The sequence below is a fragment of the Stenella coeruleoalba genome (genome assembly GCF_951394435.1).
Source record: "Stenella coeruleoalba genome assembly, chromosome: 13".
NCBI lineage: Eukaryota > Metazoa > Chordata > Mammalia > Artiodactyla > Delphinidae > Stenella > Stenella coeruleoalba.
Genome location: NC_137159.1, coordinates 35,109,064 through 35,127,688, shown reverse-complemented (window position 1 = coordinate 35,127,688; position 18,625 = coordinate 35,109,064). Strand labels below are relative to the sequence as shown.

General features: G+C 38.7%; 1 protein-coding gene across 12 annotated transcripts in view; it reads left to right on the top strand.

Annotated features, from left to right (window-relative positions):
• Window positions 1–18,625, top strand: part of MEIS1 (Meis homeobox 1) — a 964,979-nt gene that overhangs the window by 112,900 nt on the left and 833,454 nt on the right. The gene's annotated exons all lie outside the window — the stretch shown is intronic.

The window sequence follows — 18,625 nt, the reverse complement described above, 5'->3', positions numbered from 1 at the left end:
TTGCTGAAGCCTTCAAACAGGTTAAAACAATTTTTTGCCCAGGTGTTCTTGTTGTTCTCAGTGCGAAGGTAAGTCTTCAACGAGCATTGCCACAATTGCCAGAACTGGAAATTCTCATTTTTTTCTCACCAAGGGCTCAGAATACCTCAGGGTTTGGTAGCAACTGGAGCATTTTTTTTTACATGAGAAAAAATTTGCTAAATTTCAAGGCTGGTTGTGACAGTCAAAGAGAATCAGAAGAAGACACAGTATACCTTAAATGTCCACAAATAAGGTCAACTTCTATTTTATTAGGATATTCAGCTGCTTTATATTGTTCCTCTGACAACAAGCTGTGGTTATTTCCATGTAATCCTTTATAGTATGTGGGAGAACTCTAGAGGTATATAAAAGGTATACCAGTGGGGACCAGTCCTCACTGTAGGGCTCCTTGGTGGGGAAACAAAGCAGCTATCACACTCACAGTTTGCCCAGTGCTGACTGCCATGACTGCACAGCCATATCTGGAGTCATAGCTGAGCTGCCATAACAACTCGGGTCGGAATGAATCTCCTACAACCACTAAATTGTTTAAACGTTGTTGGTTTGGGGGAACAGAGTTGTGTTCATGGCAGAGCAAAGAGTAGTGGTCTTATCTTCCCAGCCCAAGTGGCCTCATCCCAAACAGAGGGCATGAGAGCCAGTGATCATGGCAGAGGCCACAACTTTTCTGTTCTCTTTCACTGTAACATCTCTGTAATCTGTTGCCTGCTGTCCTTTTCACTCATAATCCTCAGTTCACCTGATTTTGGCTGCATTTACCTATTATTTCCTCACCCTTTCATTCTCCTACCTTTGTCTTTTACCTTTAACCCACATCCCTTCATCCCTTCATCCCTTCATCCCGAATTCCTGTTGCACAGACCGATGTTTGTCAGGACAGAGAGAGGGAGCAGGTTCTCAGGAATAACTGTGTGTGTGATAATGAGGTACACAGAGTGGTGGTTCCTGGAATGTTTTTATTAGCAGAAACAGGGGAAGACCTGGAAGAGGAACAATTCTGGAGCTCTCTTACTCTAGCCTGCAACTGACATGCCAATGATTTTGTGAATTGCATCAGCAATCTTTATGAAAAATACAAAAATGTCCTCACTAGCAAATCAATACGGTCTTCAGCTTCTCTGCCCCTGCTCTCACTTAGAGAATAATTGTTTGAAAAGTTAAGTATACTTTGACAAGCTTTTTGGCAAAACCTAGATTCTGGGAAACTCACAAAACAAACAATTGAGGGTTTTTTTTTAACAAATAAATTTTAAGGAAAAAGATTTGAGGGGAAATCTATAGATTGAAAAAAGACTTGAGACAATCAATTGAAATGTGTAGACATTATTTAGACCTCTGTTAAAACAAATAAACTATTAAAGAATTATGACATTTATGAGACAACTAGAAATTTGAACACTGGCTGGATATTTCATATTAAAGAATAAGATTTCAAGTGTGATAATGGCATTACAGCTGTATTAAAAAGAGTTCTTTTAGAGACACAATGGAAAGATTTGTGGATGAAATGAAATAATGTTTGGGATGAGCTTTGAAATAATATGATGAGGGGAGATGGGTAAAAATCTAGATCATATAAGGTTGTCTGTGAATTGATAGTTGTAAAATCTGGGTGAAGAGAACATGAGGATTTCTTATATTTTTCTTATATTTTTTGGTCTACTTTTGCACATGTTTGAAATTTTCCATAATAAAAAGAAAAAAGAATCTCTGTGTCTTTGGGCAATTTTGTAGAAAGAGTTCCAAACAACTCCCAATTAATAAAATTCACCCTGTGCATTCCATTTTACATATCACCAAACTGAGATCTCAAACATAAGGAAGATCCTGGGTCTGAAGAACATAGCACATACTGTGGGGTGGATGTTCGATTTCACATAAAATTCATATTGGCCTGAAGCCTGCTCTCTTTTAGGCTGACTGCTTGAAGGGCTCATCCAGATTATTGTGTGTGTGTGTGTGTGTGTGTGTGTGCACATGTGTGTGTGCGTGTGCACACTTGCCTAATACTCACTTTAGGGCCTTTGAAATGGAATTCCATCCCGTGCCCCAACTTTTTAGAGATCACTCATGATCCTGAATATTCCAGACAAAGAGCAAATAGATAAAATGAAGTTTGGTAGGATTTCTCTCCACGTAGTTGAATCTGCACTTGGTGTCAGGTGCTAAGCCAAGTATTTTACATGCAGTATTTTCTGAAATCCTCATAGTTATTCTATGGGAAGGTACAATCATTATACCATTTTGTTTTTGATATGAGAAAATGAAAGCCTGGAGAGTTTACATATCTTCTCCAAGGTCACAGTACTGGTAATTGAGGAACCAACTGGGGTTTGAAACCTAGGCTGCTTGACTCCAAGTCCGAACTCTACCATGAACTCCAAGTTCTGTGGTAATTCAGTTTATTGCAGATTAAATTAAATTTAGGCTCTTTGAAATATGTATACTTAGCCAAAGGCAAAAAAAAAAAAAAAAAAAGAAAAAGAAAAAAAAGGTTAAAACAAAGCAAAAGAAATAAAAATCAAATGTCAAAGTTCCAAAAACGCCTTTAGGTTTGCTAGAACTTAAAGGCTTAAGGAGCTGGGCCATCTGAGGTTGTTGCCATGGTGAGAATGACATTCCTTGAAGCCTTCTGGTGTCCTCTGCAGAAAGCACACAGCTGCATGTGGTACATTTTCCTCTCTTGGCCACTGAGGGCAGGGATGAGATAGACTTTCTTGATTTGGCAATCCTGGTGATGCCCCGAGATCTTGTTTTGCGCAGGTCCTGTTACATTGTTGTTGGCAGGACACCAGGATTGCTCAGCCTCTTAACAGACTGTCAGGGTAAGGCTGTGTCCTTGGGCTTGAGTTGGTGGCCAAGTCAAGTTCATGAGGGAAACAGATCAGTCCTTTGTGAGGGCCTCCAGTGTCTCTAGGTTAGCTTTATTTTTCAGCTGGCTTGGGTAACAAGGCCAGGAAAGGACAAATTGCCCACTGTGATGGGAGTAGGGGGGAATCTTGTGAGAAAAGTAAAGATCCAAGATGAAGAATAATTTAAATCTATCCCACCTTAGAATACTCTTCAGGGCTCATTTCAGAGGGCTCTGAGGATGCTCATTATTCTGAAATATCCCCAAGGGACCTGGCAGCCAAGAGAAGCCTGTGACTGTGGCTTTTGCTACAGGACGTGGCTTTCAATCTATGAACTTGCAGTCTTTGACAGTGATGACATTGGGAGGAACTCTGAAATTGGGACTAGCCAAGCTTGAAATCACTCGGGAAGATGAAGCATGCTAGAGTGGCTGCAGAATAGACTTGAGAAGGAGGCAGCCATTCAAAAGAACTAGTATGTGAAGTCTCTGCCATGAAGCACATGGGTTCTTTGTGACTGCGTCGAGGTTACTGGACTGGAGTCAAGCACTGTAAGTGAAAGAGAAGTGTAGTGAGGCGGGCTGGATCAGTTACTTTAAAGTGGGAGCAGAAGGTAGTCGGTATATGAGGCCAAACTTTTGAGAAACTGAAGATCCATATGAGGAGCAGGCTCCTATCAGCTGATGGAATTCTGTTGCCCCATAGACTCTCTGTAGAAGGTTCCATGATTTTGTATGTATAGGTAACTTGCTGGCAGAAGCACTTCCTACAGTGGGTGGACCAAAGGCTCAGGACCGTTGTTCACTCTCCTTCCAGCCCTTGCTATACAGTTGTTTGGCCAGGTACCATTTCGCAGGGACTCTGGCAATTTCCCCAGAGAGCCAAGATTAGGAGAGCCATGAAATTTGCTCCTTTTTTTCCACCTGAGAGGGAGAATGTTTCCTGGGGATTCTCCAAATTTATTTTTTTATTTTAAAGTCTCCTTTAATCTATAGATTCCCCCCCTCACTCTCTCTCTCACTCTCTCTTTCAACATCTATCTCCTTATTCCATTTTCTTTTTTTTTTTTTTGCGGTATGTGGGCCTCTCACTGTTGTGGCCTCTCCCGTTGCGGAGCACAGGCTCAGCGACCATGGCTCACGGGCCCAGCCGCTCCGTGGCATGTGGGATCTTCCCGGACCGGGGCACGAACCCGTGTCCCCTGCATCGGCAGGTGGACTCTCAACCACTGTGCCACCAGGGAAGCCCTCCATTTTCTATTTTTTAAAATTATTATTATTGTTGTTTACACTCCATTTACAATTATTACAAAATTTTGGCTAAATTCCCCGTGTTGTACAATGCATCCTTGTAGCCTGTCTTACACCCAATAGTTTGTATTGGGTTGGCCAAAAAGGTCGTTCAGGTTTTTTCCATAAGATGTTTCATACCTCCCACTCCCCCAATTTTGCCCCTCTCTCCACATTGGTAATTACTAGTTTGGTTTCTATATCTGTGTGTCTGCTTTTTTTTTGGTTATATTCACTAGTTTATTGTATTTTTTAGATTCCACATATGAGTGATATCATACAGTATTTTTCTTTCTCTGCCTGACTTATTTCACTAAACATAATGCCCTCTAAGTCTATCCATGTTGCAGCAAATGGCAAAATTTTGCTCTATTTTATGGCTAAGTAGTAGTCCAGTGACATTTATATATATATATATATATATATATATATATATATATATATATATATATATATATATATATAATTACCTTTTTATCCATTCATCTGCTAATGGAAGAGATTCTTAAGGTAAAAGTTCAAAACACTGCTTTTATTAATATAATACAAAATACTTCTCTTTGCAACAGCACTGAATCTAGATGCTTTTTGACTCTCTCTCTCTCCCATTAATGTGGTTACTCAGAAAAGAACTCAGAGAGTACATTTATTCCTTCTCCCTTCCTTTTAGTTTTAGTCCAGTTGCTTTCTTTACCCAATGACTGGTACCACAGAAATAGCATCTCACTGAGTTTTAAAGAGAGCAAGCTTTTCCTTCAAGGAGAAGTTGTACATTTCTCCTTTGGTGTAGGTTATCCTGTAACTCTGTCCTGGTCTCTTGGATTTATATGCAGATGATTTATTAAGGCAGTGCTCCTAGAGACCAGGTAAGGAAGTGGGGGGAAGCAGAACAGGGAATAGAAGGAAGCTATTCAAGTTACTGTATAACTGCCTAAAAAATTACCCCCAAACCTAGTGGCTTAAAGCTATGGCACCATTTATTCTTCTCACAAATCTACAACTTGGGCAGGGCTCAGTGTGGACAGCTCATCTCTGCTCTATTGGGCATCAGCTGTAGTGGCTCAAAGGCCAGCGGTGGGACTATGTGAAGGCCCAAGCGCTCCTGTGTCTGGCTGTAGATTCTAGCATTAGAAGATATCTCAGCTGGGGCTCTCAGCTGGACGACCTAAACATGGCCTCTGCATAGAACATAATATTCAGAGAAAACAAAGTAACATAATACCATTTTTAGTATGATACAGTATATAGAAATTTAATGCAGTCCACTTATGGATACATATATAAGTAGTAAACGTATGAAAATATGAACTAGATACACAAGTTCAAAAATGATTACACCTAGGGGGCTGTAGAGGTTTGTACTTCATCTATGATATTTTATTTGTAGAAAAAAATATGAAGCAAACATGATAAACTATTAACATTTGTTATATGTGGAAAAAGAATCATGGGTATTTGCTATTATTTGTATCTTTCTACATACAATATTTTTTTAAATAAAGGAAACATTTTGGAAAGTAAGAACATATTTTAATTTAGATATTTACATTAGCACTACCCTAAAAGACAATATGTTGAGGTTAAAACATAACAGGGAAGAATGAAAAAAATGGATAAAATAATGAAGGATTGTCAGAAAGTTAGACATGAATTGGAGACTAGAATTGTAATGGAGCTATGTGGTGTAGAACACATATTGTGGAAAGTAAAACTTTTCTCTGAATATGGAGAAGAAAAGACAAAGATTCAGATGATGAAGGACAGGATAGATATAGGGGCCAGAGAAAAGAGATCAGCAAAAATGACAGTTGTTCTTGAGGAAGAGACTACCCTCTGAATTGTACAAAAGTGGTGATCAGAGATATCATAGGAAGAAAAAACTTCCTGAGGCAAAGGAAGACTTGAATGAAGATGGAAAGAAGTCACAGTGGTCTTGATAAGATTCATGAAGAGGCCTACTCCTAGACTCCTCCCAAGCCTTTTGAACTGTAAAGCTAAAGAAAAGATTCTTAGGCATCCAGGTTCAAAAACAATCTACCAAGAAATAAAAATCAGGCTGGTCTCAGAGTTCTCCCTACAGAATGGAAGGCCAGAGAACAGTGGCAGCCCACAATTCTCAAGGTTAGGAGGGAATGTTGCAACCCAAGAATTTAAATGTGTGAAAACAATATTAAAAATTCTGCAATATGGCAAGTTGTAAACAACTTGAAAAATTATTTAAAGTTTTACTCCAGCCAACTGAAGAATAAAGGACTAGGGAGTGAGCAAACCATGGAATAAAATGATTTATAGGGCTTCCCTGGTGGTGCAGTGGTTGAGAGTCCGCCTGCCGATGCAGGGGACACAGGTTCGTGCCCCGGTCCGGGAGGATCCCACATGCTGCGGAGCGGCTGGGCACGTGAGCCATGGCTGCTGAGCCTGCGTGTCCGGAGCCTGTGCTCCGCAACGGGAGAGGCCACAACAGGGAGAGGCCCACACACCGCAAAAAAAAAAAAAAAAAAGATTTATAAATACCTTCTTATTCTGTTTAGATTCCATGATCAGGAATCTAACTGTATTAGATATTGTCAAATGGATTTACAACCTGGGACAAGCTAGGGTCTGTAAAGTTTCCATTAATCGTTATTATTGGTTTTGCTATTTTTTCAATATCAGGAAATGTGTTTGGGAGGCAATATTCTTTACCTCACACAACAAAAACCACTTCTTTTCTAGCCCAAAATAAAGACTACAATTATTAAATGACAGTGACATTGTGTTTGCAGAATTACTAAACCCAGAAAGCCTTTTTTCCCCTCCTTCCACTGAAACTCATTTTTATTCAGCAATATAACACCATTGCATTGACAAAAAATTGAGGAATAATTTTCTGCTGCTTAGAATTCATTTTGAATGACCTGAGTGTATAGGGTTTTTTTGTTTTGTTTTTGTTTTTTTGGTAATTATGAAAAGTGAATGAACTACCAGTGGCAGATATAATCTGTGATTAAGACCCTCTTTGTAACATCTTCCAGCTAGGACTTGCAAATGAATCTTCTTAAGTTAATTGTACTTAAAATCAGAATATGTCATATAATCTTAACTGTGTTAAATTATGCATAGAAAAAGACCTTAAAGAAATAAAATAATAAATGAGGATATAGCTGGGTGGTGAGATTCTGGGGGATTTTAATTTTCTTTATGTATTTGTATATCTAAACAATTTCCTACAATAATAAATTATATTTTTATAGTCAGAAAAATAGGTGCTATTATGAAAATCAATGTATATATGTTTTATATATACGATCTGATACAAATTATGTAAATACCATGCACAAAGAAAAGATTGAAAGGGGTCTACCATGGTGTTAAATGGACAGTTTGCTATCTTTGGATGTTAGAACTACAAATTATTTTTTTCTTTTCCTTTTTTTTTTTTAAGGTTTTGCCTGTGAGATGGCTATATATTTCCTTCCTACTGAAAATATATACTTTAAATTTTAATATATTTTTAATGCTAAAATGGGTATATATAGAAAAGATATAGTTTCTATTTTTAATTCTTTAAACGTAGTATTTATTTAAACTGTAGCTATCTCTTCTTACAGGTAAATTGCTTTTAAAATTGATGGTGGTCCAAGCACTGAAATTCACTGTAAGACTCAAACTAACAAAATAATTTTAATAAAAAAGTTTCTTTAAAGTAAAATAGCTATGATGAAATTAATACCTTTAAATAAAATTATTACAGTGAAACAGAAGAGCTGAGTTTTGGACTTGAAATTCTAAACCATAGTTTTAAAGAAGAAGGGGCTTTTGAGTTGATTTCAAGTCCAATTTCCTCGTTTGATAGATGGGGAAAATGTGGCGGAGAAAGGAAAACTGAGTAGCTCTGAGTTCCATATTAATTTGCACTAGAATTCAGGGTTCCATTGATTTCTCTTATTTTAAGATGTTCCTGGAGAGGACTGTTTTTGAGATGTGATACAGAGGAAAGTGACAAATGTAGACTATTTAGCTGGGTATCTTCATATGCAAACTGAAATATGGCCTATTTCTTTCCTGTTCTTCCTTTTTCTTCTTCTGTTTTTAATTATATGAAGCACATTTTGACTCCTGCATCACAGCCCCATGGCCAAAGCTGCTTGGTGACCATCTTGGAAGGAAGCATGAAATCTGCAATGGCATTCTTCCTGCTCAGAATTTCAATGTGGAATTTGACTGGAAAAAAATCTGAGAAGAGTTCACTGAGACCAGAGGGCAGACAGCAGAAGCAGGAAGAACTACAATCCTGCAGCCTGTGGAACAAAAACCACATTCACAGAAAGATAGACAAGATGAAAAGGCAGACAGCTACGTAACAGATGAAGCAATAAGATAAAACCCCAGAAAAACAACTAAATGAAATGGAGATAGGCAATCTTCCAGAAAACGAATTCAGAATAATGATAGTGAAGATGATCCAGGACCTTGGAAAAACAATGGAGGCAAAGATCGAGAAGATGCAAGAAATGTTTAACAAAGTTCTGGAAGAACTGAAGAACAAACAAACATAGATGAACAATACAATAACTGAAATGGAAAATACACTAGAAGGAATCAATAGCAGAAAAACCGAGGCAGAAGAACGGATAAGTGACCTGGAAGACAGATGGTGGAAATCACTGCTGTGGAACGGAATAAAGAAAAAAGAATGAAAAGAAATGAAGACAGCCTAAGAGACCTCTAGGACAACATTAAACGCAACAACATTCACATTATAGGGGTCCCAGAAGGAGAAGAGAGAGGGAAAGGACCCAAGAAAATATTCGAAGAGATTATAGTGGAAAACTTCCCTAACATGGGAAAGGAAATAGCCACCCAAGTCCAGGAAGCACAGAGAATCCCATACGGGATAAATGCAAGGAGAAACATGCCAAGACACATAGTAATCAAATTGGCAAAAATTAAAGACAAAGAAAAATTATTGACAGCAGCAAGGGAAAAACAACAAATACCATACAAGGGAACTCCCATAAGGTTAACAGTTGATTTCTCAGCAGAAACTCTACAAGCCAGAAGGGAGTGGCATGATATACTTAAAGTGATGAAAGGGAAGAACCTACAACCAAGATTACTCTACCTGGCAAGAATCTTATTCAGATTCGATAGAGAAATCAAAAGCTTTACAGACAAGCAAAAGCTAAGAGAATTCAGCACCACCAAACCAGCTCTACAACAAATGCTAAAGGAAATTCTCTAAGTGGGAAACACAAGAGAAGAAAATGACCTACAAAAACAAACCCAAAACAATTAAGAAAATGGTAATAGGAACATACATATTGATAATTACCTTAAACATGAATGGATTAAATGCTCCAACCAAAAGACACAGGCTTGCTGAATGGATACAAAAACAAGACCCATATATATGTTGTCTACAAGAGACCCACTTCAGACCTAGGGACACATACAGACTGAAAGTGAGGGGATGGAAAAAGATATTCCATGCAAATGGAAATGAAAAGAAAGCTGGAGTAGCAATACTCATATAAATAAAATAGACTTTAAAATAAAGAATGTTACAAGAAACAGGAAGGACACTACATAATGATCAAGGGATCAATCCAAGAAGAAGATATAACAATTATAAATATATGTGCACCCAACATAGGAGCACCTCAATACATACAGCAACTGCTAACAGCTCTAAAAGAGGAAATCAACAGTAACACAATAATAGTGGGGGACATTAACACCTCACTTACACCAATGGACAGATCCTCCAAACAGAAAATCAATAAGGAAACAAAAGCTTTAAATGACACAATAGACCAGGTAGATTTAATTGATATTTATAGGACATTCCATCCCAAAACAGCAGATTACACTTTCTTCTCAAGTGCGCATGGAACATTCTCCAGGATAGATCACATCTTGGGTCACAAATCAAGCCTCAGTTAATTTAAGAAAACTGAAATCATATCAAGCATCTTTTCTGACCACAACACTATGAGATTAGAAATCAATTACAGGGGAAAAAACCGTAAAAAACACAAACACATGGAGCCTAAACTACATGTTACTAAATAACCAAGAGATCACTGAAAAAATCAAAGAGGAAATCAAAAAATACCTAGGGACAAGTGATAATGAAAACAGGATGATCCAAAACCTATGGGATGCAGGAAAAGCAGTTCTAAGAGGGAAGTTTTTAGCTATACAAGCCTACCTCAAGAAACAAGAAAAATCTCAAACAATCTCACATTACACCTAAAGAAACTAGAGAAGGGAGAACAAAACCCAAGGTTAGCAGAAGGAATGAAAACATAAAGATCAGAGCAGAAATAAATGAAATAGAAACAAAGAAAACAATAGCAAAGATCAATAAAACTAAAAGCTGCTTCTTTGAAAAGATAAACAAAATTGATAAACCATTAGCTAGGCTCATCAAGAAAAAGAGGGAGAGGACTCAAATCAATAAAATTAACAGTGAAAAAGGAGAAGTCACAACAGACACTGCAGAAATACAAAGCATCCTAAGAGACTACTACAAGAAACTCTATGCCAATAAAATGGACAACCTGGAAGAAATGGACAAATTCTTAGAAAGGTATAACCTTCCAAGACTGAACCAGGAAGAAATAGAAAATATGAACAGACCAATCACAAGTAATGAAATTGAAACTGTGATTAAAAATCTTCCAACAAACAAAAGTCCGGGACTAGATGGCTCACAGGTGAATTGTATCAAACATTTAGAGAAGAGCTAACACCCATCATCTCAAACTCTTCCAAAAAATTGCAGAGGAAGGAAAACTCTCAAACTCATTCTATGAGGCCACCATCACCCTGATACCAAAACCAGACAAAGGTACTACAAAAAAAGAAAATGACAGACCAATATCACGGATGAATATAAATGCAAAAATCCTCAACAAAATACTAGCAAACAGAACCCAACAGCACATTAAAAGGATCATACACCATGATCAAGTGGGATTTATCCCAGGGATGCAAGGATTCTTCAACATACGCAAATCAATCAATGTGATACACCATATTAACAAATTGAAGAATAAAAACCACATGATCATCTCACTAGATGCAGAAAAAGCTTTTGACAAAATTCAACACCCATTTATGATAAAAACTCTCCAGAAAGTGGGCATAGAGGGAACCTACTTCAACATAATAAAGGCCATATACGACAAACTCACAGCAAACATCATTCTCAATGGTGAAAAACTGAAAGCATTTCCTCTAAGATCAGGAACAAGAAAAGGATGTCCACTCTCACCACTGTTATTCAACATAGTTTTGGAAGTCGTAGCCACAGCAATCAGAGAAGAAAAAGAAGTAAAAGGAATACAAATTGGAATAGAAGAAGTAAAACTGTCACTGTTTGCAGAGGACATGATACTATACATAGAGAATCCTAAAGTTGTCACCAGAAAACTACTCGAGCTAATGAATGAATTTGGTAAAGTAGCAGGATACAAAACTAATGCACAGAAATCTCTTGCATTCCTATACACTAATGAGGAAAAATCTGAAAGAGAAATTAAGCAAACACTCCCATTTACCATTGAAACAAGAAGAATAAAATACCTAGGAATAAACCTACCTAGGGAGACAAAAGACCTGTTTGCAGAAAACTATAAGACACTGATGAAAGAAATTAAAGATGATACCAACAGATGGAGAGATATACCATGTTCTTGGATTGGAAGAATCAATATTGTGGAAATGACTATACCACCCAGAGCAATCTACAGAATCAATGCAATCCCTGTCAAATTACCAATGGCATGTTTTACAGAACTAGAACAAAACATCTTAAAATGTGTATTTTACACAAAAGACCCTGAATAGCCAAAGCAGTATTGTGGGAAAACAATGAAGCTGGAGGAATCAGGCTCCCTGACTTCAGAGTATACTACAAAGTTATAGTAATCAAGACAATATGGCACTGGCACAAAAACAGAAATATAGATCAATGGAACGGGATAGAAAACCCAGAGGTAAACCCACACACCTATGGTCAACTAATCTATGACAAAGGAGGCCAGGATATACAATGGAGAAAAGACAGTCTCTTCAATAAGTGGTGCTGGGAAAACTGGAGAGCTACGTGTAAAAGAATGAAATTAGAACACTTCCTAGCACCATACAGAAAAATAAACTCAAAATGGATTAGAGACGTAAATGTAAGACTGGATACTATAAAACTCTTAGAAGAAAACTTAGGAAGAATACTTTGACATAAATCACAGCAAGATCTTTTTTGATCCACCTCCTATAGTAATGGAAATAAAAACAAAAATAAACAAATGGGCCCTACTGAAACGTAAAAGCTTTTGCACAGCAAATACAAACAAGATGAAAAGACAACCCTCAGAATGGGAGAAAATATTTGCAAATGAATCATCGGACCAAGGATTAATCTCCAAAATATATAAACAGCTCATGCAGCTCAATATTAAAAAAACAAACAACCCAATCCAAAAATGGGCAGAAGACCTAAATAGACATTTCTCCAAAGAAGACATACAGACGGCCAAGAAGCACATGTAAAGCTTCTCAACATCACTAATTATTAGAGAAATGCAAATCAAAGCTACAATGAGGTATCACCTCACACCAGTTAGAATTGCCATCATCAAAAAATCTACAAACAACACATGCTGGAGAGGGTGTGGAGAAAAGGGAACCCTCTTGCACTGTTGGTGGGAATGTAAATTGATACAGCCACTATGGAGAACAGTATGGAGGTTCCTTAAAGAACTAAAAATAGAATTACCATATGACCCAGCAATCCCTCTACTGGGCATATACCCAGAGAAAACCATAATTCAAAAAGACACAGGCACCCCAATGTTCATTGCAGCACTATTTACAATAGCTAGGTGATGGAAGCAACGTAAATGCCCATCGACAGACGAATAGATAAAGAAGCTATGGTACATATATACAATGGAATATTACTCATCCATAAAAAGGAACGAAATTGGTCAATTGTAGAGGCATGGATTCATCTAGAGACTGTCATACAGAGTGAAATAATCAGAAAGAGAAAAACAAATACCGTATATTAATGCATATATGTGGAACCTAGAAAATGGTACAGATGAACTGGTTTGCAGAGCAGAAATTGAGACACAGAGGTAGAGAAAAAAACATTTAGACACCAAGGGGGGAAGTGGTGGTGGGTAGGAGTGGTGGTGTGATGAATTGGGAGATTTGGATTGACATGTATACACTGATGTGTATAAAATGGATGACTAATAAGAAAAAATAAATAAATAAAAAATAAACATTAAAAAAAGGTTCCCTGAAAACTGAGCAGCTTCTAGGATTAAACTAGCAAAATGTATTTAGTTTCTCTTGTACTTTTTTTTTTTAGATTAAAATCAGTGGAACAATTACTTCAAAAGATAGCTCAGATATTGTTGAACCCACTATGCTTGCAAAATGATAATAAAAAATCTGTCGGGCTTCCCTGGTGGCGCAGTGGTTGAGAGTCCGCCTGACGATGCAGGGGACGCGGGTTCGTGCCCCAGTCCGGGAGGATCTCACATGCCGCGGAGTGGCTGGGCTCGTGAGCCATGGCCGCTGAGCCTGCGCGTCCGGAGCCTGTGCTCCACAACGGGAGAGGCCACAGCAGTGAGAGACCCGCGTACCGCCAAAAAAAAAAAAAAAAAAATCTGTCAAATAGTCCAGCTCTATGTTCTAGAGCTTAGAAGATAAGAGAAAGAATAGTGTTGAGCAAAATGATTTTACATGCATGGTAGTGGTGTGGGGTAGTGCTACTAATTATTTCACTGGTGGTGGACAGGCATCCAAAGGTATTCTGGGCAAGTCTCATTTTTCAAGGCAAGTTCTAGTCATGTGAAATCACTGTAGCAAATTTTTTGAGATATATTTTAGATTGGACTCTGCCATTGTGTTTTTCTGAATATGCAGCAGCATAATGATGTATTATCTGAGATTTTAGGCTCCCTTTGATGTGTAAGTGATCAAATTTACATTTTAGCATTTCCACTAGATGGCATTAGAAACTTCTGAAGCCATGAACTAATTACTAGTCACCTTTGTTAGGCTGTAAATTACACCTGCATGTTTAAGAGGTAATTGGCAAACGACCTTCTGGTGTGTTTTAACTCTCATGCCTGGTACATGGTTAAGACGTTGGTATCAGATCTCTCCCTCGACATAAATAGCTCCTGGGATTATCAGAATGTCATTCCACATCTCATGTTCCAAGGAAGAGTTTTGAACGCGACATATACCTTCACCGCACCATAAATCAAAACCAAGTAACACTCCCTCGTCCTATCTGGGCTGGGCAATCAGTTTGCAGCAAACGTATTAGGTGGAAAGGAAAAGCCAAAACTTTTATTTTCCCAGCACACAGAGTAAAATTTTCTTGTTTGTTTCTTCTGAATAGGATGCTGTGTTTCAAACATGAGAGGGACAAAAAAATATCTGAAGATCTGTCAGCTTCTTCTAGTGGTTGTTATAGAGGAACCGTTTAGGTTTTTAAATTATAAACAAAAATTTACAGTCTAGAATGGGTACACATTCCAGTGTACCTGAAAAATCTTTGCTTCTTTAGATGCTCTGTCTAGCTAAATCAAGAAGTAGTAGGTTTGGCGTGTGCCTGTGCGTGTGTATATCTTTTTCTTTCCTCACAGTGGTGTGTCTCTGTGGCTGCTGCCTGCTTCCTAGCCTGGCTTTCATCATTTCTTCCTGTTGATTGGTGTCACCTCGCATGCTTAGAATGTCTGCCTGTCTGTTCAGAGTGTGAACACATTCCTCAGAATGCTGATCTGCTCGTTTCACACCAGTGTCAAAATGACTTATTAAATTCAGCACCTCCTGATACTCCATAGCTGATGTGTTACTGTCCAAACAGTAAATGACAATAAGCATATGCAGCTGGTGGGCCTAGCAAACTCATTTAATTTGATAAAAATGTCACCGCAACATGCTTTAAATCGCTGTCCTTTTCATCATTGCTAATTGCTAGCTATAGACCTTTTTCCTATGCTTAATACAAGTGTGTTAGAATACGGCTCCTTGCAGCCTGATTAAGAATTTAAAAAAATGTAGAATTCCTTTTCAGTGGTAGCATTATTTCATCAAGAGATGGATTTTGCTCTTAATTAGCCAACATGCCACTAGGGAAGCTTCAGAGTCATGGGTGTGAAACAGCCTCAAGCAGGAGATCAATCTAAAGGAAAAAAATGGTGGCTGGGGAATAATTGGCAGCTCCGGTGAACGTGGGCTGGTTATAACAGTGACAGTATGTTCCACTGGAATATCACAAACCTCTTCCCCTATTTCCAACTTGGCACATTTCAAGCTCAACAAAAGCTGAACAATATATCCCCTGGTTATTTGTCTATTGTTTTGTACTTTTTCCTTGCTGCTTCATTGAGGTTTTCTCTTGTGTTGGGTTGACAATCTGGACATTTCCCCTGAACGGATTAGGGGATTAAAAAGGAATATGAATTCTAAAAATAATAATCCTTCAATCGCTTGGTGCTTAAAAACAGATCTGGAACTGATCCATACACCAGAAAACAGGCAAACCTGCACTAATTTGCTAAACCCGCAGACACACATCCCCATAAAATGAACTCAAACTTTTTCTGAGTGATGCCCACCCGATTGAATAGGAACGGACTCCATTTTTTCAAATTATAGAGTTCGAAAAAGAGGCAACATAAAATTTTATCCCAAGCGAGTTGATATTTAATTTAGTTCAAATTCCTACTTTTTTTCTTCTGAAATAAGCTTTGTGTGTGCAGCCCAATTCCTGGAGCGAGTGAACTGACAGCCACACAGGCCACCAGGCCGTCCATCCACCCATTAACACCTGCTCCCAGAAGGAGGCTTTATCTGGGATCTGACTTATACAAAATGGGCTGAACAAAGAAGGAAAAGCTTCCCTTCCTCCTGATATTCTTGTATTTTGGAGCCTGGTAGCCTTTCTCTTTCCCTTTGCTAAACATGGAGCAATGATCCTGTATTATTTCCTATTTTATTTATGTGGTTGAATATATTTCTTAAAGTTGTTTGTGAAAGAAAACACCACAATCAATTTGGTGCAAATTCCAAATGATCTCTCCAGTCATCTACCTATAGTCTTCTTGCTTTGATTGGCCAACCTAAATAAGAGTCCGTTGAAGCCATGGGTAACCTACTTTGAAATAAAATTTTGCTTTGATTCCTACTCTACATCTAAAGTTAAGAAGTACCTATGGGTCACCAGGCAATCTCAGGCTGTGAGAGGTTGTTTCATTTTCTCTTCTCTTTGTGTGCTAGTGATACCTTCACCTCTGGCATGCACAGAAGAAAATGTCTTTCCAGGAACGTCCACAGAGGCTCTTTTTTTTTTTTTTTTTTTTTTTTTTTTGGCGGTACGCGGGCCTCTCACTGTTGAGGCCTCTCCCGTTGCGGAGAACAGGCTCCGGATGCGCAGGCCCGGCGGCCATGGCTCACGGGCCCAGCCGCTCTGCGGCATGTGGGATCCTCCCGGACCAGGGCACGAACCCGTGTCCCTTGCATCGGCAGGCGGACTCTCAACCACTGCGCCACCAGGGAAGCCCCACAGAGGCTCTTTATGCTTAAACTGAGCAATGCCGAAGAGCAAGACTCTGAACTCTCCCGGATTAACATCAGTCTCACTTAGACTCCGCATTTCCAAGTGAGAAAGTACCAAAGGGCCTGATTAATATTGGTGGTGGCGGGGGCAGAGGGTCAGGCATCAACCATGTGGTGTGTGTCCTATGCCTGGCCGTTTCATGGTGGAAGGCAAGGTTGGTGGCCCCCTGGTTGACATGTTGGGACATAGGGAACCCCATCTAGGTTTTCAACCCATCACAGAACTTCCTCAGTCCCAGCTGCAAATCCACTTTACATATCAATGCCTTACAGGGTTTATTTCCAAATAGGTTTGGAGCCAATTCTTTCAATTTTCAGCTCAGTAAGGGAAATCCTACTTAATGTCTTTCTACATAGAACGCTGGGTTCTCTACCTTTTGGCCTCATCTTAATACCTGCTCTCATTTATTGATTGGCAGAGATTCTTCTAAAATTACTATATTCCCTGAAAAAACCTAGAGTTAGTTTTTATTGGCCACATAGAAGTTTTCTTTTCTCATGTATAAGCAATATATAAATATAGTCTCTTCTGAATATGTAAATAATGAGGCCCCCATTCACTCCCCAAGGCTCAATCCAGGGCTGATCCCGTTGGAGACCACCTGGTGCTTTGGCCCATGTGCTTTGGTCTCTACTCTTCTGTATTCTCACATATATGTCCATGGGCCTGCAGAAATCACCCAGTGTTCTTTCAGTGGCTTCTTTTTCCAAACGCAAATAGTATCATTCTATGTGTAGCATTCCACAGCTTGCTCTTTGAACTGAATAATGTGGCTGAGAGCTAGCCGGGAGACCCGGGTTATTCCTTCAAAGAACTTCAAGGGCTTCCATAAAATAAAAAGAGCAGAGTTTGTTTAGCAATCTCTCTTCATTTTATAGATGAGAAAAAGAAGGCCCAGAGAAGTTAAGTGACTTATCCAAGGTCACCCAGCTACAAAGCACTAGGGCATGGGTGAGAACCCAGGCTGGGCTGATTCTCTAACATGTGTGACTCCTTCTGCATCATCACATTTCCCTGGTGATGCCACCTCTGCTACCCTCTCTGCACTCCTCTCTCAGTTGCTTTACTCTTGAAGCTTCACTGGGCTCTAGAGTCATGTTTCTGCTATGAATGCCCTAATTCATGCGGCCAGATCTACTCCAATCTAGAAAGTACTCGGGAGGATGAACAAATATTTTTAAAAACATTTTTTTCATAGGCACCAAGTGGCTTTCACCATTTTAATATTTTATTTGTTTTTGTCAACCAAGGAGTTTTGTCAACACTTAGGGTATTCTAATCCTATAAATCTTTTTTTTATTTTAAATTTTTATTGGAGTATAGTTGATTTACAATGTTGTGTTAGTTTCTGCTGTACAGCAAAGTGAATCAGTTATACATATACATATATCCACCCTTTTTTAAGATTCTTTCCCCATATAGGTCATTACAGAGAATTGAGTAGAGTTCCTACAAATCTTCTAAACACTTTCCCTCAGCGGGTTCTACTTCCCATGTTTAATAGGAAAATGTGTAGGAAGGATGTGGGAAGCCATTGCTTGGGGAAATACCGCCCTCAATGTTTATGGTGGTGTCACGGTCAGCAGGAATTTCTGTTTTTGAAGTGGCTGTAACATCAGAATGGGAGATAGGCTTAGTAACTCAGTTGCTTTACAAATGAAAGGGACTTTATCCTGCTCCAAAGATTTTCATAACTTGCGACTCAGCGGCTTATTCTGAAGAGGATCCATTCTTGAAAACAGTCCATTTAATGCAGCAGTTTGAGAAGCCATCAGTGAGTACTAATGGAGGACCTATCTCAGAAAAAA